This window comes from Carassius carassius, chromosome 32 (assembly GCF_963082965.1).
Source record: "Carassius carassius chromosome 32, fCarCar2.1, whole genome shotgun sequence".
Lineage (NCBI taxonomy): Eukaryota > Metazoa > Chordata > Actinopteri > Cypriniformes > Cyprinidae > Carassius > Carassius carassius.
In genome coordinates this window covers 15422411-15450245 of record NC_081786.1, presented here as the reverse complement: position 1 = coordinate 15450245, position 27835 = coordinate 15422411, and the positions used below count along the sequence as shown (strand labels likewise).

At 38.4% G+C, this 27835-nt stretch overlaps 1 pseudogene; it reads left to right on the top strand.

Moving 5' to 3' along the window:
• The window catches only part of LOC132113384 (usherin-like), a 219745-nt pseudogene that overhangs the window by 37129 nt on the left and 154781 nt on the right, over positions 1-27835 (top strand).

The window sequence follows — 27835 nt, the reverse complement described above, 5'->3', positions numbered from 1 at the left end:
TGTTTTAGCTGAACATTTCTATTTAATATAGATATATATCTCTCTCATGATCTTATGCCATTCCTAGGTTCAGTGCATATCTACATTATAAACATTAAGCGTGTATACTGTAAGGTGACCTGTTTATGGGTCTGTATGTGTTTGGAGCATACAGCACTTAACCTTACGGAGACTCTTAAAGCCCTAATGTGCCCCTCCATACAGTGTTTTTATTAAGTTAGCATTTTTACTTGTAACAAATGATTGTTGCTCTACTATATTGATAGTCCATTTTCCCTGTTAGCTAGCGGCTTTGGTGCTTTAACCTTGTGTCTTCCACTTCTTTAGTTCTATTTCACAATGCAGATTTATCACCAATATGTATCGGCTTACACTTTCCCAGTCCTGTTCAGATCTCCAGCAGCAGTCTTCTCCCTTCGGCCAGGTTCTGAACTCAGGGGGATCGGACTGGGGGTAAAACCAGTACTGATTACCAGGGCCCCAACTCAATGCTTCCCAGACCGCTTGCAGACACTCATAACCGTGTCGAGTTGACCTTTTTATGACAATGTAAGATTAGTAAATGTTGGTGTTCATGCCCAAAAACATTTTTATGAATTATTAATGATATTTGTTAAAAAAATAAAAACAAAAATGTGTACACTCACATTGAAAGTGTGGGGAAAATATATTATTATTTAATACTTGATGACACCTCATGACATTTTAAAAATGTAATTCAATTGAAACTTGAAGAAAATAATAACAATTAAATTATATAATAATAAACATGAAAACAGAGTACAATTCTAAGAACATGGCACATGTGCATTAAAAAGGTTTAAATTTGCTTTTTTTCAACAATTATGTACACTAGCATTCAAAAGTTGTGGTTTAATTATTAAAATTAATACCTTTATTCATTCAATTTATAACATTACAGAATTTTTTTTATTACCAATAATTGCTTTTTGTTTGAAATGTTCATCAAAGAATCCTGAAAAAAATGTATCATGGTTTCCACAAAATATTAAGCAGCAACTTTTTTCAACATTGATAATAAAAATACATTTTTCTTGAGCATAAAACAAGCAAATTACAATGAGAATTAAATAGCTACATTTTAAAAACTATTCAAATAGAAAACAGATATTTTAATATTTCTCAATATCACTGTTTTTACTGTACTTTTTTAATCAAATACTGTAAATGCAGCTTTTGTGAGCATTAGAGGCTTTTTTAAATTTATTTTATTTTTTATTTTTATCTTACTGACCCCCAACTTTTAAATGTTATTGTTAATTAATTGATAATTAACATATTGTTATCAGTACTACAATTAGTTTGACAGCAGTCCTTGTTCTCTTTCTCACGCAGTAACTATGCATTACACAGATGCTGATTAGTCTCCTTACACGGCATACTCTTACCAGCTCATCACCAATATCCGTGCTAACACCAGCAGTGCCACGCTCAGCTTACGCACTCTGTCTGCTGTATCTGAGCAAGAAGAACTCCAATCAACCCTTGTGGGTCGAGCCAAGCCCACCAGTGCCTCCTTTAACTGTACGGAGCCTTTAAACACCACTGGTCCAGTGGACAGCTTTAACCTGAGTTCGATACATGATCTGACCGGAGAAGAGAGGATTCAGTACACAGGACTTCAAACAGAGGCTACCGCTGAGGAGCTGCAACCCTTTACTCGATACATCTTCAGTTTGCAGGCTTGCACTAACGGAGGCTGCACTCGCAGCGAGAGTCTGATCATACTTACCCCTCAGAGACCTCCTCAGCAGCAGCCTGCACCCAACAATCACTACCTAAGGGTCATCTCAACTCAAAGTGGACTGGGAACCTCCAGTGTTACCTAATGGTATTGACAGACTTAGAGCATTTCTTCCTGTTTTAGATTATTTTTTACAGGGGCACTTTGAAAAATAGGCAGCCCACATTAAAACAAGCATATGTACAGCAGTTCTAAACCTTTTTGTCTTGAAGGCCCCCACTGTCCAAAACAATATCTGTGGGCCCCTCATGTAAGCTACAATAATATTTTTTTAATATTTTAGTATGTGCTGCTGTAATTATGACAAAGCTGCTTGTTTTCGAACTTTTTTGAAACCGGAAATAATCAGTATACCAATTAATGAACCACAAATATTTTGGGGTCCAGATGTTTTAAATGACAGTTTTTGAGGATTGAAAAAAAGGATATATATTTTTTATTTTTATTTATTTTTTAATCGTTTTAAGTCATCCTGCGGCTCCCTTGTTTGATGAGGCCCCCCAGTGGGCCCCAGCCTCCTGGTTGAGAATGTCATATACAAACCATTTTAAATATTCATAGGGTACATGTTATGTTCTTGTTGTTAAAATGATCACTAGCCCAGATTTTTACATATGTTTTTATGGTACTTTTTACCCCCATTCTGCATCTGTTTTTGTCTTCCACCAGATCTAATATGCTGAAAGAAATTAAATTAATTAAAATAAAATCAGCTTTTGACTTCTTAACCCCACACTGAAACAGTACTAGATGATAAACTTGTTGAAAGTAATGTCTTTTTCATTTAAACATTCAGATCAGACGCCAAATGTCTCTCTCCTGTTTTATTTATAGGGAGTAGTAAAATTGTTAGACATGATTTCATTTAACAGTAATTCTTAAATGCATACGGCAGAGCTGAATTGCTCTTCCACTCTGCCGTAGTTTCCTTTTTAGCCGTCTCCAGCTACATCATTACAATAATGAGAAATACTATTATAGAGATGCCATTTGATCTCAGCCGGGATGAAAATTAATTCCTTACGAACTTTAATCTACAACCAAGAGGCTTGATTAAGCCTCAGCCCATGCTTCATTTCGCAATATAAACTGATGGGACTGCGCGCCGCAAAGAAACATTTCACATTTAAAACAGTTGATTGCTGCATACAATTATGTATTGTGCCTCACGCCATTGAAAGCGTCGCAAAATAGCCCTCTGTATATCAATGACTTTTAATGCCAGTTATCATGCTTTTTGCCAAATTAGCTCATTAACACGGACCATTATAAAGTGCCCTTAGAGGATTCTCTCAATGAATTTCCTCTCCGTTTAATTGTGCCTATCTGATTCTCTCTGTCTGCCTCTCTTTTCTACATAATTTCATGCAGCAGCTGTAATTGTGTATTGTCAATTGCCAGTTTTACATCTCAATATCATCTGCTTCTGTCTGAGGCTTAATAAGAGATTGTGGAAGAAGGTACTGGCCTATGTATGTTTCATGCATCTCTTTCTTTCTCTCTCCAGGTGTAATTATCAGGTATTAGCTTTTTATGCATCTGGTGAATAAGTCGCGGAGAAACGCCACCAGTTATGGTCTAGAGCAAAGGGTTTTCCTCAGTAATGGCTGGCTGAACCCACGGCTGTCGATGAGTTCGGCCAGTGAGAACGCTCTAAACCCGCCTGAGAGTAGTTTTTGCAGTTTTTGCAGTTTTGCAGTTTTGTCCAATCTAGAATCCTTTTCCACCTACCACTTCAGAGTGCTCACAGTTAACATGGCCGGCAGTACCCTGTCAGAGTGGGCCATGGGGCGAAATGCAGTTGGAGGTCAGTCGAACGCACTTTGTGCTATCAAACAAAGCCATTTAAAGTTGTTTTTTTTTTACTTAACTGTGGTGATTATAACTATAAAATGATATGAAACTGTGTATTACGTTTTGGTTTTGGATGGCTCTTTTCATTTTGTTTAATATCCGAAGAGATTATGAAACAAATTATCTTGAACAACACTCAAAACCGTTTGAAATAAACAAGTATTGCATTTCATAGGCCACAAACATGGCTCCATTCCACAGAGAAAATCCTGCATCTTCTGTCTTTATTTAGATGGAAGCCCTGGAGAATTGATTTTGAGGAGATGCTTATTAAGCAGAGAAAGAATCGGTGGCTAGTGTTACAGCATAGAATGACAGTTCCTGAAAAACGGAAACTGGGAATTAGCATAAACATGTGAGGGATTGTTTATGTGGGATACATTTTCACCACAAGTGCATCACAGGAAGGAGCCCTTCCATTATTTCTATTTTATTTCAAAAGAAGACAGCTGAAGTTCCATGTAGTGTTTCTGTCAACTTCCTCTCTATATTTTGACACTTGGAATGAGGTGTACTTTACTATTTTTATTTCTCACTATGTTTTTGACAAGATGCGGATTTCCTTGTCAAAGGTTGTGTTAAAAGGATAACCCAACAGCTGTTTGAAATAAGTCAGGTTTAAACAGTGTAGAGCAGAATCAGTTTGCCAGTATTAACAAATAAAAATGCTTCCCAAATGGAAGAATGGAATAAAATGTTGTCAGTGTTTTCCCAGTATTAATTTGTTTGTTTGTTTATTATTTTCCCATTATTTTCCATCAATATATATACATTTTTTTTACCCTATCCAACAAGTCTTATTGATTTGTTTGTTTGTTACATTTTGTTAGGTTTATGCTTAAAATGATAAAAAACTAAACTAAGAAACTTAATTGCAGTATTCTCTAAAAACAAAGCAAACATGTAAACTGACAAATAAAAACCCTAAATTTTCGTCTCAAGCAAATTAATTTGCTGGATAGCAAGACAAAAATGCTGATTAAGAAAAGGTTTTATTGTTTTGATGAATTATTTGTGCTGCTCCACAGTGCCAGAGTACATGCCCTCTCCTCGTGTGTCCCCTGTGTCCTCGTCCTTACTCAGAGTGAGCTGGGAGACGCCACAGGACAAAGACGTCAGGGGCGAAGTGACTGAGTACAGAGTCAACCTTCACCAAGAACAAATGTCCAACCCATATGCTCCACCTATAGTAACACAGGTATCCATTTCAGCACATACAACTTTTTATATATATAAAAGGGTCACTGCCAGAATATACTGATGTGTTGGCACACTGCTTTGAAGCTATATTGTTTTATACTTTACCACACAGAACACTTCCTATTTCTCCAGTTTTATGTGTTGATATCCATTGATATGTGTTGCTGTATTGATAAAGAAAGCTGCAAGTTTCCATTTATCCCCAGTAACCTTCATTTCTGTCTATTTTTATATATCCATAGCCTGTACCTTGTGTCCCAGTATGCATGTGGCATGGGCTGAACTGTCCAAAAAGGTCTCCACTATTACTCATGTGAATCTTTTTTTTTTTTTTTTGTCTTCGTTCGGGTAGCAAACCTTTAAAGGTTAAAGGAGTGCCGTCTTCCGCATGTTAGTCTGTATTTAAAGCACTGTTTTCCATAAGGATCACCTTTCCTGTCTTCGTGGAAAATGTTTCAAGGATGTTTTTTGAGATTACTTTCCTGAACAATCCTCTTTTTAATTGGATTTCATTATCTTAGATCTTAATTAGTTTGATAAGTGTATGTTAGCATTGATGGTGTTTTCAATCAGTAACCTGCAGATATGATTTTTTTTTTATAAATATGTCAGGTCAGGCAGGTATTGAAAGCTCTGAAGGTTTGATCTTTGTGCTGTGTGTCTACATGTGTACCATGTGAACTCCCACTGACATGATCAGTTGCTTAAATATTGCATGTAGGCCTACTTACTGAGTACTGTTCTGCTGTTTTCAAAACAGCTTTTCTAAATGCTACATCACCCTTTTTTTCTTTTCTTTTTTTTACATTTTATTATTCTGCCTTATTATACAGCTGAGCAATCTGAGGACATAATCAAACATACTTTTCTAGTTTGTTCCTCTCTTTACCTTGAAAAATTGGGAAAAACCATTTATTTAGCAAATTGTTGTAAAACACAGCTGCCTGTTTTGTGTGTGTGGGTGTGTTTTGACGTTAAATTTGATAGAAAACTTTTTTTACAGGGCAGGTCTTCTAGTGTAACTGACTATATTTTCATAAAGGTTAGCTTAATTGCAGTTGACTTGTTATGATGAATAACAGTTTTAAGTTCTTCTCTTTTGTTGTATGTTCAGTTGAGAAAAGACAGAAAATGGGGAGAAGGAGACAAATTATGTGAACTTGATTGAAACTTGCAGTGTCCATGTGAGCACCATGGTTTAAATTATAACAAATAGACCTTGACTCTGACTTTGTTGTCTTAGTTTAAGTGTCTAAAAACAGTTTCATCTTTTAGTGTGAAATTGTGTGCTTGCGATTATTAGTGCTGTGTTTATCTATAACTATTTCTATATGTTTTGAACTGTACTTGTTGTATGTTTTCATGTTTTAGGTGCTGTACAGTGGATCAGCACAGGAGCAGAGTTACACGGCAAGAGGACTGAAGGCCTATGAGGAGTACAATTTTACAGTTCCTGTGTGCAACAGACAGGGATGTGTGAGCGGTCCACCTGCGTCAGGCCGGACTTGGTCCCCTGGTTAGTACCATTCCTAGAATCCACAAACCCGATTCCAAAAAAGTTGAGACAATATAAAAATTGTGAATAAAAACAGAATGCAATGATGTGGAAGTTTCAAATTTCAATATTTTATTCAGAATACTAAATGACATATCAAATGTTTAAACTGAGAAAATGTATAATTTTAAGAGAACAATAAGTTGATTTTAGATTTCATGGCATCAACACATCTCAAAAAAATTGGGACAAGGCCATGTTTACCACTGTGTGGCATCCCCTCTTCTTTTTATAACAGTCTGCAAACTGAGTAGACAAGTTGCTCAAGTTTAGGAATAGGAATGTTGTCCCATTCTTGTCTAATACAGGCTTCTAGTTGCTCAACTGTCTTAGGTCTTCTTTGTCGCATTTTCCTCTTTATGTTACACCAAATGTTTTCTATGGGTGAAAGATCTGGACTGCAGGCTGGCCATTTCAGTACCTGGATCCTTCTTCTGCGCAGCCATGATATTGTAATTGATACAGTATGTGGTCTGGCATTGTCATGTTGGAAAATGCCAAGTCTTCCCTGTAAGAGACGACGTCTGGATGGGAGCATATGTTGTTCTAGAACTTGGATAAACCTTTCAGCATTGATTGTGCCTTTCCAGATGTGTAAGCTGCTCATGCCACATGCACTCATGCAACCCCATACTATCAGAGATGCAGGCTTCTGAACTGAGCGCTGATAACAACTTAGGTTGTCCTTGTCCTCTTTTGTCTAGATGACATGGCGTCTGACCAGAGAACAGTTTTCCACTTTGCTACAGTCCATTTTAAACGAGCCTTGGCCCAGAGAAAACGCCTGCACTTCTGGATCATGTTTAGATATGGCTTCCTTTTTCTAAAATCTATAGAGTTTTAACACGCAACGGTGAATGATACGGTGGATTGTGTTCACCAACGATGTTTTCTGGAAGTATTCCTGAGCCCATGTTGTGATTTCCATTCCAGTAGCATTCCTGTATGTGATGCAGTGCCGTCTAAGGGCCCGAAGATCACGGGCATTCAGTACGGTTTTCCAGCCTTGACCCTTCTGCAGAGATTGTACCAGATTTTCTGAATCTTTGGATGATATTATGCACTGTAGATGATGATAACTTCAAACTCTTAGCAATTTTTCTCTGAGAGACTACTTTCTGATATTGCTCCACTATTTTTTGCTACAGCATTGGGGGAATTGGTGATCCTCGGCCCATCTTGACTTCAGAGACACTGCCACACTGAGAGGCTCTTTTTATACCCAATCATGTTGCCAATTGACCTAATAAGTTGCAAATTGGTCCTCCAGCTGTTCCTTTTATGTACATGTAACTTTTCCGGCCTCTTATTACTACCTGTCCCAACTTTTTTGGAATGTGTAGCTCTCATGAAATCCAAAATGAGCCAATATTTGGCATGACATTTCAAAATGTCTCACTTTCAACATTTGATGTGTTATCTATATTCTATTGTGAATAAACTATAAGTTTATGAGGTTTGTAAATTATTCCATTCCTTCAAAGTAATGCAAAAACAAAAGTGCTGCATGGGGTATAAAGTCTCGGTGCTCTTTGGTTGTGGGATAATAAATCTCTGAAGACAAGAACTCCAAGGCACTCGAATATCTCAGTGAAAAAATTAAAAAGCCTTTATTACATTCTTGGCTTGCTTTTTTAAAAAATGGTGAGAGGTACACCTACGCGTTGCGGCTACATGCCTTCATCAGGGTGTTAATAAAGGCTTTTTAATTTTTTCACTGAGATATTCGAGTGCCTTGGAGTTCTTGTCTTCAGAGATTTATTCCATTCCTTTTTTACTCAAAATTTGTACATTGTCCCATTTTTTTGGAATCAGGTTTGTACATCCAGTGTACCTTACTAGCAGCCTTTGATGTAATTTTTTTTTTTTTTCATTTTCTGAATCTTTGCTGCAGATTCGCTTCATTCTCATTTAAGTTGTTTAGCGACTGGTTTAAAATTCTCTTTCAGCAATGCTGTATCATCCCTGATATAAGAACCAATCCCAACTGTTCTACTTTGAAAAATTCACGGTTTATAATGGAGTACACACACAGTATGCGTTTGTAGGCACTCAATATCCAATTACGTGTGAGCACTCTGATATATGTTGACGTTGAAAGGAGAAAAACCAGAATAGGTGTTAATTCTTATGTTAATATTAATGAAGTCCCTTTAATGGAAAGTGTCTGTCATTGCTCATAGTCAGTTTGTTGAATAGGTCTCCCTCGGTGAAGGCTGGGCAAGACCACCTTTAATTGTGTACGTAAACCCATCGGTGAACTGGAGCACATTTGGTCTGCCCTGTTCTCAATTGAGAGAGGAAGTCTTTTATCTCAAAGGAATACAAACTAAAGCTATTTTAGATTCACTCTCAGGTTATCTATATTATTTTCATACCCTAAAATTGATGAATTTTGAATAGTCAAAGCAGTCAGAGGAAGAGAGGTTCATTCCTTGCACAATTTCTGAAAGTGTGTCATCAAGAACACAATTTCATTTTTTATCAGGCTTTTCTGCTGTCTCTCTCTCTCTCTCTTTTCCACTCTCACTCTTGCTGCCACCTTTTATATGGTAACTATATATTAGGGGTTGAACAACTTCTGATTTTTTAAAGTAGACTTTTATGTGATGATAGTCGACTAGTGGCTGATAACATCATTAATAAACAAATAAGCCTCAACCTCAACCTGATGGACACTTCGCAACACTACCCTAATATCGATTTTATATTCAAAACACGGAATTTATATTCAAAGAACATGTAGGATGACAGTTCTGTAGGGGAATTCACATTGAAATGGAAGTATTGTGTTTTCATTTACTCAAATACCTATAGCGAAACAAGTGTTAAAAGCCAGAGGTTGTTTTTTTTTAAACAAAGCCCATTAGACAACCACTATATAAGGCAATAGTCTTTCCCTTTGTGGTGGCTTCGTAGTGCTGTCATGCAAGATATGTCTACAAATTTTTTAACCAAACTTTAGCACTTCAGTATTTTGTATGCATGTCCTGCTGTGTCGTATTTTCTAATGTTAAGATTGCAAATCTGTCTTTATATTTTTCATAAGTGTTTCCATTTTCTCTTGTTTTAGGACTATTCTTGAGAAAATTAGCCTGATAAGGAAATATTTAAAATAGAAAGTAAGCAAGTTAATAGACACATTTTTGCTGAAATTCATTGTGCTGTTGTTGTTAATAGGCATGGTATATTTGCTTTGCCTTGGGATTGTAAGTGTCCTGGGACAGATGAGGGAGTGAGTGGTGAGCTGGTGGAGCTGCTCAGGGAGGACATCAAACTCCAGAGAGAGACAGAGGAGAGAAGAGCACAGAAGAGCAGGGAGAGAATGAAAAGACTGTTTTCTCTTCTTGAGAGAATGCTTAACAAATAAATCACCAGCCATTCTCTGATAGGCAAGAGAAAACAGTGGAAAAAATGAAATGAAACAACCTTTAAGTGTAATTTATATGTAAATGAGCCTGAATGCTTTCTGTACATTTTGTATTTTATTTTTGCATATTCACATAATTATGTACAATGTAAATTCTTTTAAGGCATCTTATAATTTTTTCACAAAACAATCTTCTATACGTGTATTTATTTTTTGTCCTGTAATTATTTATTTATTTTTACACATTAAAACAAATTGTTCTATACATTACTGAAAGAACTTTTTACAACTATTTTCAACATAGCTTAGGTTGACATCAGAAAAAATAAAAACATACATTTTGAGCCCAGCCTTGCTTCCACGTGTTCTGGGATCTTCAGGAAATGAATCTCTGGTTGGCGAATGGCCACCACCTCCTCAGCGACTCGGAGGGCAATGTGGTGAGAGTGGAATGAGGCATGTCAAACACTCTGGAGAGTGGAGACCACTCTGTATGATGTACCACTGGCCAGACAGAAGTCTGCTCTTCCTTTTCTTCATTTTCCCCAATATCTTTGTCTCTCCTTTTTTTCTTGTACCTGTCACTTCTTCACCAGCAGGTCTACTGTTAGGATTAGAACTGTGTCCACCTTGTTGCAAAACGACCACCTCACTGCAATTTGTTATCACAGAATGTTATGTTAAAATTACTTAAATACCCAAGATTTAACAAACCTATATTTCATACAAATATATCAAAACACATTTTCTAAAGTGCCTAATGTCAAAATCAGTGCAATATCTTTTTTTTTTTTATCCTAATATTGAACACACCATTGCATTATTAGGCTGTGATATTTTTGTGTTGCTGTCTGCTAAAGCCCCATTCCTTCCTATAAAACAAATCTATTTGAATATCTGTCTGCTAAATGTATTAATGTAACTTTCCACTTGATAATGATGCCCTTTAGTACAGTATTCTGCATGATGATAATATGCCTGAAAGGTGCTAGCAGTTTAATAGTCAACTAGTTTAATGAAGACAAAACTCTTTAGCATATTTACAGATGAAACTGACCTGCACCTGAAGCCCTGAACAGGCATTCGTCCTCTCTTTCCTCGAGTCCAGCACATTGAGTCTGTTCGTAACCTTTTGACGGAAGTGCAGAACAGAAGTGAGTCGCCTGTCGAGTTGCCTGTCAAGACTTATGATGTATAATCTATGTATTATCGTATGACAACATCATAAAATCATAACAAAGCTAAATTCTGCTGGATATCAGCATTCCAGGACCGACATTGCCTACCCCTGTTATAGCATCATGGCACAGCATTTAAGTTGACTAATCGATTAGTCGGTACAACCCCTACTGTATTTTATTTCTTACTCATATACATATAAAAAAGGGATTTTTTTTTTTGATTGTGACATTATTTGATTCATGTTTTGTTTTATTTTTATTTGTGACATTATTTGATTCATGTTTTGTTTTATTTTTTATTTTTTGTGTGTGTATTGTTATTTTTGTTTTGTTTTGTTGATCTGGATTTTGCAGAGTAACATAAGTGTACAAAATTGTTTTAAATCCGTTCTTAAGCTCAAACAGTTATCAGTATTACAATTAACTGCATACTGTATGTTCTATAATTATTTATGTGGTATAAACTGAACATTACAGTAGATGTGTGTTCCCCGAGCATAACACATGGATTAAAGATTAGGTAAAGTCTTGCAATAGTTAAAACCCTGTGTTACGCTTCGCACATGAAACTGGTCCATCTTACCCCATATATGTATTCGCATCTTAGCCTTTCCAGATTTGTCCTTTTATTAATTGTAAAGGAAGGCAATGTACTTCTTGACAATGACCAGCCTCATTTCCCCCTTCAGTTTTTTCCCTTTGCCTTTATTTTGCCATTTACACATCGGCTCACGTGACTGCTTAATGAGTTAAACCAACCCCTCAGTCAAGATTCTTCACTCCGCTTCTTACTACTTCATTTGCGGCCCAAGCCGAGAAATTCATTGTGCGGCAGTAAAAACAATTCACTGTTAATTACAAGGAGAAAAATGTGCCGTAGCGCTCTTCCCGATTGCCATGAATCACCACACACTCCCGGAGATTTATAAGGAATATGTAAGTAGGATGAATTAGCAGGGTTTAATAACAGAGGCACAAATCATGCAGCCTTCAAGGGCCTTTAATTGATACAGTGGAATGTGATGGGCATGAATCAGTCAGGCTCGCAGCACCGCTGTAACATATGGTCAGCCCAATATGCTGCTGCCGATGGAGCTGCCGATGTCATCGGCTCTTCCATATGGCTGGAGACTTTTAACGCTTTGCTTCTGTTTATAGGGTTATTACTGAAGGTATTATTTTTTTTCATCAGCACATCAGCATAGGGTATCGGTAGTTAAGGACATACATGAGTATTTGCTTCTTGATTCTTGTTTCTTTTTGAGTCTACTTCTACTTCTACTTCTCTCTGTGTGTGTGTGTGTGTGTGTGTGTGTGTGTGTGTGTGTGTGTGTGTGTGTGTGTGTGTGTGTGTGTGTGTGTGTGTGTGTGTGTGTGTGTGTGTGTGTGTGTGTGTTTTAATACCCTTGTGTTGCTTTTTTTCTTTATTTTTCATATGAATGTTCATTTTACAACAACTGAAGATTAGTTTGCCATGTCTCTAATTTATTAATATTCTGCTCCCACACAAGCTGCTCTTAACATCCTTACAAACCTCCCATATGCCTGAACAAACAGCACGCTGACTAACCCAACACAACCTGTTGTCTGGACCACTCAAGACTATGTCTCCCTCAAGCCTTGTTTTCACCCACTTCTCTGCCAGGATTTAATGTTGATGATTGCAATTTATTTGAGCCTTACCTTCGTTTTATGACTGTCTGTATACACAATGCACATCACTATTACATCAATGCACTATTAGACAGAATTACCATCTGTTCAAACCAAGAAGTCAGCATCTGCTTTCTCCGAGTGGAATGACATCAAATTGCTTTAAATAGCACACCACTGAAATGAGCAAAGACACTTACGTTATTCATATCTTCATAGCAGAACGGTTAAGCTGTAGATTAATGGTTCTCATAGCTATAGAACACAGTAGTGGAGATAAACAGTTTGTTTCCAATAATTTAAACTACATGAGTCAGATTTGTCTTTTAATTTACATTCCCTAAGGCAGTTTAACATTATTTTTATTTTTTATGCACTTCAAAGTCAGGATTCATTGAACAGACCGGAAAGATTTTAGCAAACACAATATTTGATATTTTGTTCCTGGTTGCGGTCAAGGTTTTGGTTCCATATAAATCAATGAAAATTACATTAATCATCATGGCAGAATGTGACACAGATCAAAGAAATTTCTGCATGCATAGCAAGAGAGTAACTATTCAAAATCATTGTGCACGATCCATTTAATTGTTGGTTGGCAAGCTGCCGTGATTGGTTCAAATGCATAAAACCCACAATTTATAGCCCTGTCAGATGCAAGATTCATTTTAAGACAATTTTCTTATGTATACTACCATTCAAAAGATAGGGAACTCTAAGGTGTTTTTTGTTTGTTTGTTTGTTTGTTTGTTTAAAAAAATCTTATGCTTCCAAAGTCTGCATTTATTTTATCAGTAATACAGTAAAACATTAATATTGTGAAATATTATTACAATTTAAAATACATTTTCTTATTGAATATACTGTGTTTGTGTGTGTGTTTATTATTTAAGATTATACTGTACTGCTCAAAAATGTTCAACAAGTATCCATAATCCCTCCAAAAGGCTTTTCCTTTTTTATGTAAAAGGTACCATAATTCTCTTTTGAGCGCACATATCCTTTATGATGAGGACATAAGCCTCTAGCATTTTAAAAAGGAAGCACACTGCCGTTATTGATCTTGTTGAAATGTGAACAGCTAATCAAGAGTTGATGGTAATGTTTTATGTATATTACATCCATAAAGACAAGCAGAACAAGTGCACCCCGCCTGTACACATCGCATTGACTCGAAATACGGCGTGCATTTCCCCCACTCGAGAGGGTTAGACAATTATGCATAAATCAATACTTTTCCTGTTACAGAAATAAGTATTATAGTTCCACGGAAAATATCAGGCTATATAAATACAGCAAACACTCAGGCCAGGCTATAATTGGTGCAAGACATGTCTGTCTGACTTGGTCATTAATATGATGAAGACAATATTAACCTTTATGCTGAGCCCGTGAGCCATGTCAAAACATGAAATGTGCTGGTTTGTAAAAGAAAAGAGGATTTGCTTAAACAAGCTGCGCTACTGTGTTGCCTGTAATACATGTACATAAAGAAAAAAAATCTTTTGTCAAGAGTTTTACTGGAAAACAAATTCAATTATGTTATAATTTATTCACCCTCATATCATTCCAAATCTTTATGACTATTTTTAATATAAATGTTTTGAAGAATACCCTGGGCTTTTTTAAATATTATGACCAGTTTTCAGAACAGAATCAACTGATTCATTAAAAATATGCTACTAAAAAGAAGAATTCATTCACAAATTGCTGCTGCTGTAAATTATATCAGAATTGTCATCTTTGGGTGAACTGGCCTTTTAATGAGTTTCCACCACCTGCAGACTCTTCATGAATAATCACTTCCTTTGTAGTACTTAAGGGCACGTGAAGCCACGTCAGTCACACTTCATTTTTACTGCCTTATGTTTTAAGGCAAAAACGATAAATGTCCAGCGAGACTTCACACAAATCCTATTAAATCAGCGGGAGGGATTTGAAATGATATCAGAGTTTCAATTATATAGACTCAAGTGCTATTGATTGAGTGTAATTTATGACTTGTGTGCCATGATGGGCCTTGGAAGACAACACGTCCATTCCCTATGGAGGGTTTTTATTAGCGCTGCTGGTGTGGACGGCCTGACAGGCAGAGTGGGCTAAATGCACAGAGGATGTGTCAGGCCGAGGTAATTTACCTCCTCTCAGCCTACATGAGAGCCCCATTAGATCATTACAGCAGCATGCACGAATCTGAGCGATGGCTATAAATGCACATCTCTTTTTTTCATTCTCATATCTCTCCATCCTTTCCTCTTTTCTGTTATGATAGCTCCAGCAGGTCTGAGGGCCCGTGCATTAAGGCCGCTGAATATGACTGAGATGAAGGTTTCCTGGGATGCCCCAGGCCGAGCTCAATGGGCCTCCACCTCTGTACCATGTGGAACGGACAGATGTGTCTTTGTCTGATGCTCACGGTCAGGTTATAAGGGGGAGACACATCACAGGGAGTGGCTACTTCAGATTTCCCAGCTCTACTCCGCCTGTCAACACTGACTTCACAGATATGGGGTCTCATCGATGCTTTATGTGCCTAGAAATGCACAATTGATTATGAAATGCAGATCAGTACCCATTTTATTTACATAAAAGGAGAGTTGTTTCAGAGATATATCAAAGATTACAAGAAAACAAACATTTTTTCATTATTAATTTATGTATTTATTCATTATTATTATTATTTAATTAATGTATTAAATTCATTATTTATTTATTTATTTTAAAAAACATGCACTGATTCAGTATAAGGCCAGTAATGTATATTCATGTAAATATGAAAATTTTTGATTTCATATTTATTTTAGAGAGCAAATATGGATGCTGAGTAGACAACCATCAAACACGTATTCTGATTGGTACAAAAGTAAATGCAGAATAAAAGCAATCTTCTTAAAGTTGCATTAGCAAAATGTCTACAAAATTTAGAAAGCAAAAAATTTTGATTGTAAATAGAGTAGCAGTGCAAATCTCACACAGCTGAATCACAACACGGTAAACTATCTTGAACCTGATGTGAAATCTACGTGGGAAAGTTTTGGTCCACATCGATTCCTGTTGAAATTACCGTGTTTCAACGTCAAAATTTCACCAAATAAAGGTAAATGTGACCTTAATTTTTGTTGATGTGATTTGAAAATTATACAAATTGTCAAATATCATGTAAATTCTTGTTGAATATTGAATATGATCAGCTGACAGAAACACATTCAATAAATATTGATTGCTAAACTGAGTATGTTTACATGGATAAAAATATTCCGATTTTAACATGATTAAGACTATACTCAGATTAAGAATGTACCATGTAAACAGAGATTTTTTTATTACCTTAATCTGGCTAAAGTCATACTCAAAGTAAACATAAATAGAATTAAGACGTGGTGTATAGCTATTTCAGTCCCGTTATCGAACTGCAGTATAGACATTTATCTTTATCAGTATAGACATATTACCTTAACCACACTATTACCACCGTGTAGGACTTTTCACCGCATTTTGCAACAGGATACAAACACGGTAGTGGTAAACAGTTTGACTGCAAACAAAGTTTGTATGGCTTTAACAGTGGCATCATCTTTGCACGTATAGCATGACAAATAATTAACTGCAAATGAAGCTTTCGTAAAATTCTAAATTAAACACCTTGTAAGCATAGCGTCAAGATGTATCGCTTTAGCGCTTTGGGCTTCCCATGTTCGAGTCCTGGCTCGTGGACTTTTCCCGATCCACCCCATCTCTCTCTCCCACTTCACTTCCTGTCTAACTACTGTCCTATCAAATAAGAGGCAAAATCGCCAAAAATAAATCTACAAAACAACAACATTTGATCGATTTGTGTACTATAACATGTAAAACGGAAACATAAAAGTAATGTTCTAAAAGCAACTCATGTAAACACCTTAATCATAATATTGTTTTATTCAGAATAAGATAAATAATTATATTACTGGTGTCTTTGTAAATGTTGTCACTGTTAATGCAACATGAGGCTTCCTGGGACAAATAGAGTACAATCACATGTATGTGTGTCTATTGTAATGTGGACATGAACAAGTGCTACAACTAACTTTTCGCTCCACTCCTAAAGCATTTTCAAACGTTGATGTGGGCTGCTCCAACCCCATCGCTCTGCCCTAAACACTCTTTATTCATCTCTCACTCCATTCCTCACTCTTCTCCATACTGATGTATTAATGACTTCCATGATTAGACAAAGGGCAATTATACTTTTGTTTACAAACATAATTGGGGAATTGAGTTCCAAATGAATACAGGTTCCGGTTCATCTACTAATGCAAAAATCCTTCAGCTTGCTATTTGTTTAGATTACTTGTGCTTTAATTGCGTTAAAAGCTTGGAAGGCGTTGCTTTAAGTTATCAGATTGGTCAGTGTGATGTGACAGAGGAGGCAAACATCAGATGACCTCCTCTGAGTGACGTGAGGATAAGGTTTAGGGGTCTTTTTGTGTGTGATGTGATACATTTTTAGCATGAAAAGTGATTCACAGGTGAGAATGTGTGGTGGAGAAGTGCTGTGCGGCACATTGAGGCCCTCTTGCCTTCAGAGACGTTCATGTCATTTTCTCTTCTTCATTCCCCAGCCTCTCTGTGCTGCATAATCCACAAACGAACATGAAACCATGTCATGTCGCGAGCCCTTTTTTGTTGGACACATGCTCTAAGAAATCTGGGAAATCTGACTTTATTTATATTAAAACGAGGCAATTAGTAGATCCTCCCTAAGAAGTCGGGGACATTAAATTGCCTCCTTAAGGAGCGTGCATATAAATGGGTGACCCTTTGTGACCTTGCAATTTCAGGAAATGAATGGCCATTTCCCCCTCTAACTCTATTAACATTTAGCACTGCAATTTCCAGTTTTTTTCCTTAAATAATGACAAACGGATAAATCTTTATAAATCAAGCCCTGAGTTGAGTTCAGCTCACTCCCTAATTGATCAATGGCTGCAGTCAAAGTGGTGAGCTCGTCCTTGGGCCTGCTGGGATTATAAATGGCCACCAACTAATGAGAGAACCCAAAGAACAAACCAGAACGACAACACCCTTTTTAGACGCCTTTTCTTTTTATGCTTTTCACACCTTTAGTTCATTTGATTTTATTTCCAATGTTATTGCAAATGCAGATACAAAATGGGATTGAATGTTTTGTGTTGTTGATTTCTGTGATGCACACAAAGATTTCCCTGCTGAAAACAAGCTGCTTGTTTTATTGAACTTCGAGAGCTGGATAAATCGGAATGAAAAGCTCAATGGCTGAAATGAGGTGTAATGACAACAGCAAAAAGCGATGAACAAATAGCCTGCTCAGGGACAAATACTTTGTATATTATTGAAATGTAGCCAAAGCAATAAATTAAGCAAAATCAATGGTCATCTAATCTTGTTCTTGAAATGACTTTGTTAAAGGATGCAAGTCCCAACAAATCTAAGTAAAAATTAGATTAATAATGCAATATAGTTGAGGTGAATTGACTTGAGTTTTGATTGTCATTGAAATAACAGCAGTCGTGTTCTTTTTTCTGTTCATGTAAAATGCGTGTGCTTTAAAGTATCAGTGAAAACCTATCAGAATATTTGATCTAATGTCTCATTTTATTTGTTATTATTTGTAATATATTGTATTTCAGGCTTGTCTCAATTGCTCACTATATTATTCATTTCATTTTTATTTATTTCCCTTCAAGTCTATTATATATTTTCGTATAAGCATTGAGTGGAATTGAATAAATGTAGAGTTTCCCAAAATGGGAGGCAGTAATACATGAGAATGAAGCAATTTTCAAAGACTACATGCTATTGTAGCACAAAATGTTAAATGATACAAATTATTTCCCTTAATTAATTTGATTGATTGTCAAACGGCCTCAGTCAGTGGAAAGTAGAGGGAAACTTTGTACAGACATCATTAGTTTTTCCCCATTTTAAGATTAATCATGAAAAGCTCTGGCTCTTTAATTCTGTAATTTGTATATTTAATGGGGTGCTGCAGAATCTATGACAGTAATTAGCATTTCTTGAAAACTCATTAATACGCAACAACTTGATTAATGCCGCAATAATACTAACATGACTGAAGTTATTCAGGTTATGTACTAAGCAGATTAAATCCAAATAGCCCTGTTTGTTTTACTTATAGCTGATATGATGTTTTTTGGCAGAGAAAAATATTTTGGGATGAACATGTTTGCCATCCATTTCCATTATCCACCAAGTGGCAGATATGTGACTCTGGACCACTAAACCAGTCTTAAGTCGCTGGGGTATATTTATAGCAATAGCCAAAAAAAGCATTGTATGGGTCAAAATTAAAACATTTTCTTATGTCAAAAATCATTAGGATATTGAGTAAAGATCATGTTCCGTGAAGATATTTTGTAAACTTCCTACCGTAAATATACTAAAACCTAATTTTTTATAAGTAATATGCATTGCTAAGAACTCATTTGGACAACTTTAAAGGTGATTTTCTCAGTATTTAGAATTTTTATTCTTTTTTTTTTTTGCACCCTCAGATTCCAGATATTCAAATAGTTGTATCCCTGACAAATATTTTCCTATCCTAACAAACCATACATCAATGGAAAGCTTATTTATTCAGCTTGAGGTGTAACTATTATAACTAAGTGTATAACTATTTAAAAATGACACTTAAGACTGGTTTTGTGGTCCAGGATCACATACTGCATATGCTTGCTTCATATTTGTCAAAATTGTTTTAATTAAACTTGCAGAATTTGGAAAAAATCTGGAATAATGTGACTGTATATGTATGTGTGTGTGTGTGTGTGTGTGTGTGTGTGTGTGTGTGTGTGTGTGTGTGTGTGTGTGTGTGTGTGTGTGTGTGTGTGTGTGTGTGTGTGTGTGTGAAATAGGTATATACACACGTATATACCTATTTCTGTTAGTCTCTCTCCATATTTGGTGGGTGCATTACCCTGAGCACTGTGTCCTAAAGTGCTGATGCAGTCCCTGTGTAAAAGTGCTTCACATCTTTCCCATGTCTTAGTGCTAGTCTTGAGACCCACAGAGGTGAATCTCATTCCTCATCAGCCTGCTCAGACCGGCCCTGCACCTGAGAGACCTCTGACCACAGCTTTTCTGGACAGGCCTGTCAGTGTGTACAGCGCCACGCTGCTCCACTGGGATCTCAAATCCCGAAGATGTCCCTTTAGCCTCCACGTTCCCTACCCTGTAATGGACCAGACGTTCTGATGGATGTGAAGCACTTGTCAAAAAATAGCTGATCACCCCAGAGAGATCTGCTCTGCTGAACCTACAACTTCTGATTCAGGTTCTCCCCCACCACCCTCCACAGGCCTGAGACTGTCTGGTCAACATGAGAAAAGATCTCTCTGTGTTCTATACAGAACACCTTCTTAAGGGCTGGATTAAGGTGTTCTAACCTCACAATAAAGTCAACCATATGCCATGTTAAATATGTGATAGCATAATAATTCACACATTCAAATTTCAAATACATTTTTAATCAGGGTTTTTAAATATATTTATTTTTATGTTATGTATATGCATCCACCCATCACATATGCAACTATATATGTTCACATTTTATGTGACTTTCTGTGACTTGTGTGAATATTATCATAAATGTAAAAAAAAAAAAAAAAAAAGTCGAAATGACGAAAACGGCACTGCTACATAATATTTTTGTGCAAACTGTTATGCTTTTTTTCAGAATTCCTTTGTGATTGGAACATAATAATAGCAGCATTTATTTGAAGTAGAAATATTTTGCAACATTGTCTTTATATTATCACTTTAATCATTTTATCTGTCCTGTGAAATGCAATGTATAATAGTTTTATCAGTTAAATCCAGCATATAGAGCGAGTCGTGTAGGGTTGGTATTCAGATGATATAATCCCTGTATCAGTTGTATAGATCTGAAGCCTGAAGAAACATCTTGCTGCTCTACATGAGGTCAACCAGACTTACAACCTCTTCAATCCACAAGAGATTCAAAGATAGATTAAGTGGAATCTTTTTATCTAAGCAGTCCGTATTCGAGTAGGTTTGTACTCGCAGTCCTCAACATATTAATGAACTTATATTGAAGAGGGATATCACTTCAAAGGTGTTTTTTTACATCTGATTTTAGGTCAGATGGTGGAAGGTTTTACTAAGAACAGTTCTGTGGGATTTTTACATTTTATTTTTTTTGGTTAGGATAAAGTCTTTGGAGGGCAGATCTGCTCAGGCACTGTGGGACCATTCAGGCACTGTTCAATGTTTTGTTCTCACAGGCATTACACACTCATACACATTGACACTGGCTCTTACAGCTTTACAGCTCAGTTTCTCACACGTCTGGGTATTTTTATTTTGCCATTTGCTTTTACATTCTTATAAATGTATTTTTTGTGTGTGTTCATGCATTTTGACATGCTTTCATGAAGCTTTACGTTGTTTTCTGTACAATATTTTGATCAAACAGTTGATTAATATGCATTATGCATTGACTGTCTCTCCAGGCCTGCAGCTGAGTTTCTGGACATGCGTCGAAGTGAAGTGAAGTGAAGTGACATTCAGCCAAGTATGGTGACCCATACTCGGAATTTTTGCTCTGCGTTTAACCCATCCAAAGTGCACACACACAGAGCAGTGAACACACACACACACTGTGAGCACACACCCGGAGCAGTGGGCAGCCATTTATGCTGCGGCGCCCGGGGAGCAGTTGGGGGTTCGATGCCTTGCTCAAGGGCACCTAAGTCGTGGTGTTGAAGGTGAAGAGAGAACTGTACATGCACTCCCCCCACCCACAATTCCTGCCGGCCCGGGACTCGAACTCACAACCTTTCGATTGGGAGTCCAACTCTCTAACCATTAGGCCACGACTTCCCCATCGAGGAGGGGCTATTGCTGTTTGTGGTTACCCCTGGAGAACAGGAGGAGTATGTTGCTCTGCAAATACGCAACGGCCGTCCATACTTCCTCGTTGACCCTCAGGTACATCATGGTCATGGACCGCTGTGTGTTTATACTAAAAAAGGCTTTAAACCTTCAAATGAAATAGATCCCAACCTCTACATCAGGCATGTATTATATATCAGTACCATATTGTTTGTCGTCTGACATTAGCGATTTCATTTAACGATATTGAATAGTGCATGCTCATGTTCACTTTTTACATTTAGATTACATTTTCACTCAATGTTTATAGACACTAATAACTTAAAAGTAGTCTTTAGCAATTTTTAGCAAATATTTCTTGTACTGTACAGTACACTAAAATGTTGATATATTGTATCATTTACAGTACAATGACTGTTTTTAGTTTGTAATGTTTAATTTAAATTTAATATTGACATTTATATATTGACTTTGCCAAACATCAATATAATTCTGATATATTTTGTTACAGTTTTAACAATACGGAAACAGATTCTGATAATTTCTTAGATGGGTGCAAAAAAAAAAAAAAAAGATAAATAAATCTACCTGATAAATACTGGCCAGTATTAACTAATTTATATCACAAAGCATCAAAAAAAATCTTTGTACCAATAGGTGTAAAAACAATCCCCTATTTTGATTAAATAATAATTTATCATTTATCGTCATCTCTCGTGTCAAGCTTCTCATGGTCACTTGACACAAGTCCGCTAAATATGGCAAGGGCATTTGTACACAAACATTAAACAAAAGTACTGAAAACATTTTTAAAAATTATGCAGAATCCAACTTTTTGTATTAAAAAAAAAATATATATATATATATACATATATATATATATAATTTTTTTTAAAACATTGATACCAAATAAGTAGTTTTTTGTGAAATTGTTATACTTTCATACTGCTATATAAGTAGCTTGTGAGTATCAATATATCAAACAGCAGTATTGAATTACCCATCCCTAGTAATACTGTAAAAAAATAAATAAAAAAAAATAAAAATAAAAGATGAACAACTTATCATATCGGCTAGAATTTCTACTTTAATACCTGGTTTAGACAAAAATTTGTGCATTTTGTCGGATGAACTATAAAGTTCTTCTGTGCTAAAAACTTCAGCTAAAAGAGTGTTTGAGACCAATTAACTCGTTACCCGCAGACATTGGGTGGTAATAGCAATAGCATGCTAATTATGCACTGTGCAGCACTAGCATGTGGGGTTGAGTCTATTCCTCTGATGATGAAAGCAATCATGAAAGATGATTTCACATTAGTGTCCAGGAGACCACCGAGAAACTCTCCCCACCAATAAGTGCCATTGCCGAATATTGCTGGTTTTGCATTCGTAAACACATTTTGTCGGGGTAGTTTGATAATTATAACTAAAAGTGGTGTCATGCCCAATTAATGTCCCCTGATAGCATGCCCATTAGTTCCCCCATTAACGAATTCAACAATTCTAATGGGATTAGCACCATGGGATGCTAATTGAGCGTGACACAGGGAACTGGTATGCTTCCCCACACACTCTTTCTAATGATGAAATTAATGAGCATTTTATGAAACACTGTCTCATGAAAGTGTATTTAGTTCCTGTAAAGGCTGTCACAAATGATGCTGTTTTTTTCCAAATGTCTCCTTATCGGAGTCTCAGAGATAAGCGAGTGATGAGTGGTTTCCAGTCATACAATGAGGAGAGAAGGTCTCTCCAAGGCCCATGGGCATGATTAGTTGCATTAGTAGCATGGACAGCGCCCATTTCATCTTAAACAAACTCAAGGGCTATTAAGCAAGAGTACGCTGCTCACTATGTTAATGGCACACACTACATCACCAAAACCTATAGCTGCTTCCATAGGATTTTTGTTGAACAGATCTTTAATGAACCCTTTGGAGAGTTAGTGCGTAAATTCTTTTCACAATTCTCAACTGTATTCCATTGACCATTAGTTTTTATAGTTAAAGAGAGTATTTTCAGTATCTTCAAAATGATCACCAGAATCATTTCTGTTTTTTAATTGTTTATATTCTTTGAAGTTGTGAATTTGATTATTTTAAAGCAGTGGTTTTAGGACCTACTGAGGGGTTTCAGAAAATTTCCAAGGGGGCCATAGGAATACTAAAAATAAATATAAATAATTATTTTCCCTCCCCAATGCATTTTTGAATGAAAACCAAACAGAATAAGAATTTTGGATATTTTAAAATCACAAAATGAACTGTAGTAATTAATTGATCTAGTTTCTGTAATTAAAATAAATACAATTAAAAACAAGCAGACTTCTCAAATTACATCAGAAAAACTAAAGAAAGTATCTACACAAAAATGTGTTGGCCCTTCACTGTAAAAAGTTTAACTATTATTTACTCAATTTTATTGGTGAAACATTTTTACACTCAAAAAAATTGAGTAAATTTTAAAGCTGTGAAATCAATGAAATATACTGTATGAATTGAGTAAATGCAAGTAAAAAATTAAGTAAATCTGAGTAACATCTCGGTTACGTATGTAACCTTGGTTCCCTGAATAGGGAACGAGATGCTGCGGTGACGTCACCACGTATGGGGAACACCTTCGGTGTGACGAATGTCTGAAGCCCTATACCATCCCGCCAATCCTATTGGCCAAATAGCGCGTGGCACCGCCCAGTCATGCGTAGGCATATATATACCTGGTGCCGCGCGCCATTTACCTCAGATTTCATGACGAGAAGAGAAGAAAGCTATCAAGGTACGGCACGGCCAGAACCGCAGCATCTCGTTCCCTATTCAGGGAACCAAGGTTACATACGTAACCGAGATGTTCCCTTTCATAGGTCACTTCGATGCTGCGGTGACGTCACCACGTATGGGAACGCTATACCATCACGCCTGACGTACCTGATAGCTTGGATCCAAGGAAGCATCTGCTCAAGCGGAGAGAACCCGGGAGCCAGGGGCCATCCTCACATCCAGACTGTAAGACCTGATAAAAGTGCTCGGTGAGGACCAGCCTGCCGCAGCACAGATATCATCCATAGAAGATCCACTGAGAAAGGCTTGAGAAGAAGCCACTGCTCTTGTGGAATGACCTTTTACTCCTAAGGGCGAAGCAAGCCCGCGCGCCTCATAGGCCAAGGAAATAGCCTCCACCAGCCAATGGGACATGCGCTGTTTCGTAACTGCATGGCCCTTATTCTTATGTCCAAAACAGACAAACAGCTGGTCAGACTCACGCCATGGGGCAGTGCGATCCACATAAGTCTTCAACGCCCTCACAGGGCAAAGACTTAGATCTCCAGACTCTGTCGCAGCAGGAGAAAAGGCCTCCAGGACCACCTGCTGAAAATGAAAAGGATTAGACGCGACCTTAGGAACATAATTAGGCCTAGGTCGCAACAACACTTTCACAGAGCCTGGTGCAAACTCCATGCACGAGGGTGAGACAGAGAGAGCCTGTAAATCCCCAACTCTTTTAAGGGAGGATAAAGCCATGAGAAGAAGTGTCTTCAGAGACAGGAGCTTATCCGATACAGTTTCCAGGGGCTCAAACGGATGCCCTGACAAACCCAGTAACACAATGGATAAATCCCATGAAGGAACTCGCACAGGGCGGAAAGGCCTCAACCGTCGCGCACCCTGTATAAAGCGAGAAACCAGTGGATGACGACCCACTGAAACACCACCTATATGCTCATGGTGAGCTGAGATAGCTGCCACATAAACCTTCAGGGTGGCTGGTGTCAATCCCTCCGAAAAACGGTCTTGAAGAAACTCCAGTACTGAAGCCACAGGGCAGTAAACTGGATCCACATCATGAGTTTCACACCATGTCATAAACAGTTTCCACTTGAAAGCATATAAGCGTCTCATAGAAACTGCTCTAGAGTTCAGTATAGTCTCGGTAGTTTCAGCAGAAAGACCGGGACATATCAACTCACTCCGCTCAGAGGCCACGCCCACAGGTTCCACAGATCTGGCCTGGGATGCCAGATCCGTCCCTGTGCTTGCGATAATAAATCCCGTCTGAGGGGAATCTCCACCGGAGAGCCCGCTAACAGATTGATGAGATCCGCAAACCACGGCTGTGTGTGCCATCGCGGAGCCACCAGCAACAGCTGTCCCACTCTGTCCCGCCGTATTCTGCATAATACCGCTGGGACCAGCCGAATCGGAGGAAACGCATACAAGCTGGTCCTGGGCCAGCTGTGAGCTAGCGCATCCAGACCCAGGGGTGATGGAGGGCTTAGGGAGAACCATAGCGGTCAATGCGTAGTCGTGCTCGACGCGAATAAATCCACTTCCGCTTCCCCGAAAATATGCCATAGGTGATTCACCGTTTGGGGGTGTAATCTCCATTCCCCTTGTTCCAGAGTCTGCCTGGATAATAAATCCGCTCCGAAGTTCAGTCGTCCGGGGATGTGAACAGCCCGGATCGACAGAAATTTGTCGTGAGACCAAAGAAGAATCCGCCTCGCCAGTCTGCACAGAGGGCGAGAACGTAATCCTCCCTGATGGTTCAGATAAGCCACGACCGCAGTGTTGTCCGTTCTGAGAAGCACATGACGGCCGGTCAGTAGACTCGAAAAATACTGGAGAGCCAGAAAAACCGCCAGTAATTCCAATTTGTTTATGTGCCAGCTGCGTTGTGCCGCTGTCCACACTCCGTGGGCTGGGCGCCCCTGACAAACAGCTCCCCACCCGGTCAAAGACGCGTCTGTCGTGACAGTCTCTCGGGAAGCACAAATTCCCAGCCGAACCCCGGTGAGGAGAAATTCGGCTGATGTCCATTGTTTTAACGACATCACACACCTCCGCGTCACCGAGATCGTTCGATGCGGAGAACAACGGGGTGAAATATTCTGTCGTTTCGTCCACCACTGAAACGGGCGCATGTAAAGCAAACCCAGATGAATCACGGGAAGCGCCGCCGCCATTAGACCTAGTAGTCTGAGGCACAGTCTCACTGTCACTGTGTGACCCGCCCTGAAGTGCTGAACGCATGACGTAATCGACTGAGCGCGCGGGACAGAAAGCTTTGCTGTCATCGCGCGAGAGTCCAAATCTACTCCCAGAAAGGTAATCCGTTGAGAGGGGATTAATACACTCTTCTGGAAGTTTGTGCGTAAACCCAGGCTGTGTAAATGATTTAGCACAATATCTCGATGAGAGTGTGCTTGAGTCTGAGATTGCGCTAACACCAGCCAGTCGTCCAGATAGTTTAACACACGGACGCCCCGGAGCCGCAACGGGGCCAGAGCTGCGTCCATGCATTTTGAGAATGTGCGGGGAGCTAGCGCTAAGCCAAAGGGAAGAACGCGGTACTGATACGCTTTGCCCTCCAAAGCGAATCTGAGGAACTTCCGGTGTCTCTCGATGATCTGAATATGAAAATAAGCATCCTTCAGATCGACCGTGACAAACCAGTCGTTTGGTTGAATCTGAGACAAAATAGATTTTACCGTCAACATCTTGAATTTGCTCGACCTGAGTGCAAGATTTAGACGGCGTAAATCCAGAATGGGTCGTAATCCGCCGTCCTTTTTTGGTACCACAAAATAACGGCTGTAAAACCCTGACTCCATCTGAGAGGGGTGTACTTCTTCTATAGCCCCTTTGCTCAGTAGAGCTAACATTTCCTGTCTCAGCACCGCCATGTCCATCGGTTTCATCACCGTGGAGAGAATTCCGCGGAAAGGGGGCGGGCCTTTCCGAAACTGAATGGTGTATCCGTGACAAATTGTGCGTAACACCCATTGAGAAATGCCGGGCAAGCGTTCCCACGCGGCCCGAAACAATATTAGCGGTTTCAACATGTTCGTTTCCTGCAACGCTGTTGCACACATAGAAATGTCCGGGCACGAAAGACTCACGGTGTTCGTGCACAGGGGAAGTATATGCAGAGCAGGCGTTGTATCTCATTGTACGTAATCCTGAAACGTGTCCACGGCAGGAATTAGGACAACAGATTGAGCATCGGGCTCTGCCGCTAGCGAAACAGCGGCGGCTGAGCGAGCCGTCATGACGGGCCGTTCGATGAAGACCCTTTGAAGCGCTCCTCGAGCTCTGAAAACTGGATCGTGCATAGTGTCTGAGGAAGCGATTGGTGTTACAGTTGGCTCCAATGCTGTTCGAGGCGCTGTTTGCGGCGAAACAGTCAGGGTTTGAGCGTGGGGACTGCAATGAGAGTGTTGGATGCGCGAAAGCGGTCCAACAGCGCTCTCTAGCGGAGGGCACAGTCCCTGGCAGGCAGCGAAAAAATCAGGAGCTGCTGTTATGTGCCCGAGAACGAGAGGCCTTGGCCGTCGAACTCAGGTTCAACCTTTTTCGCTGGCGTTGTTG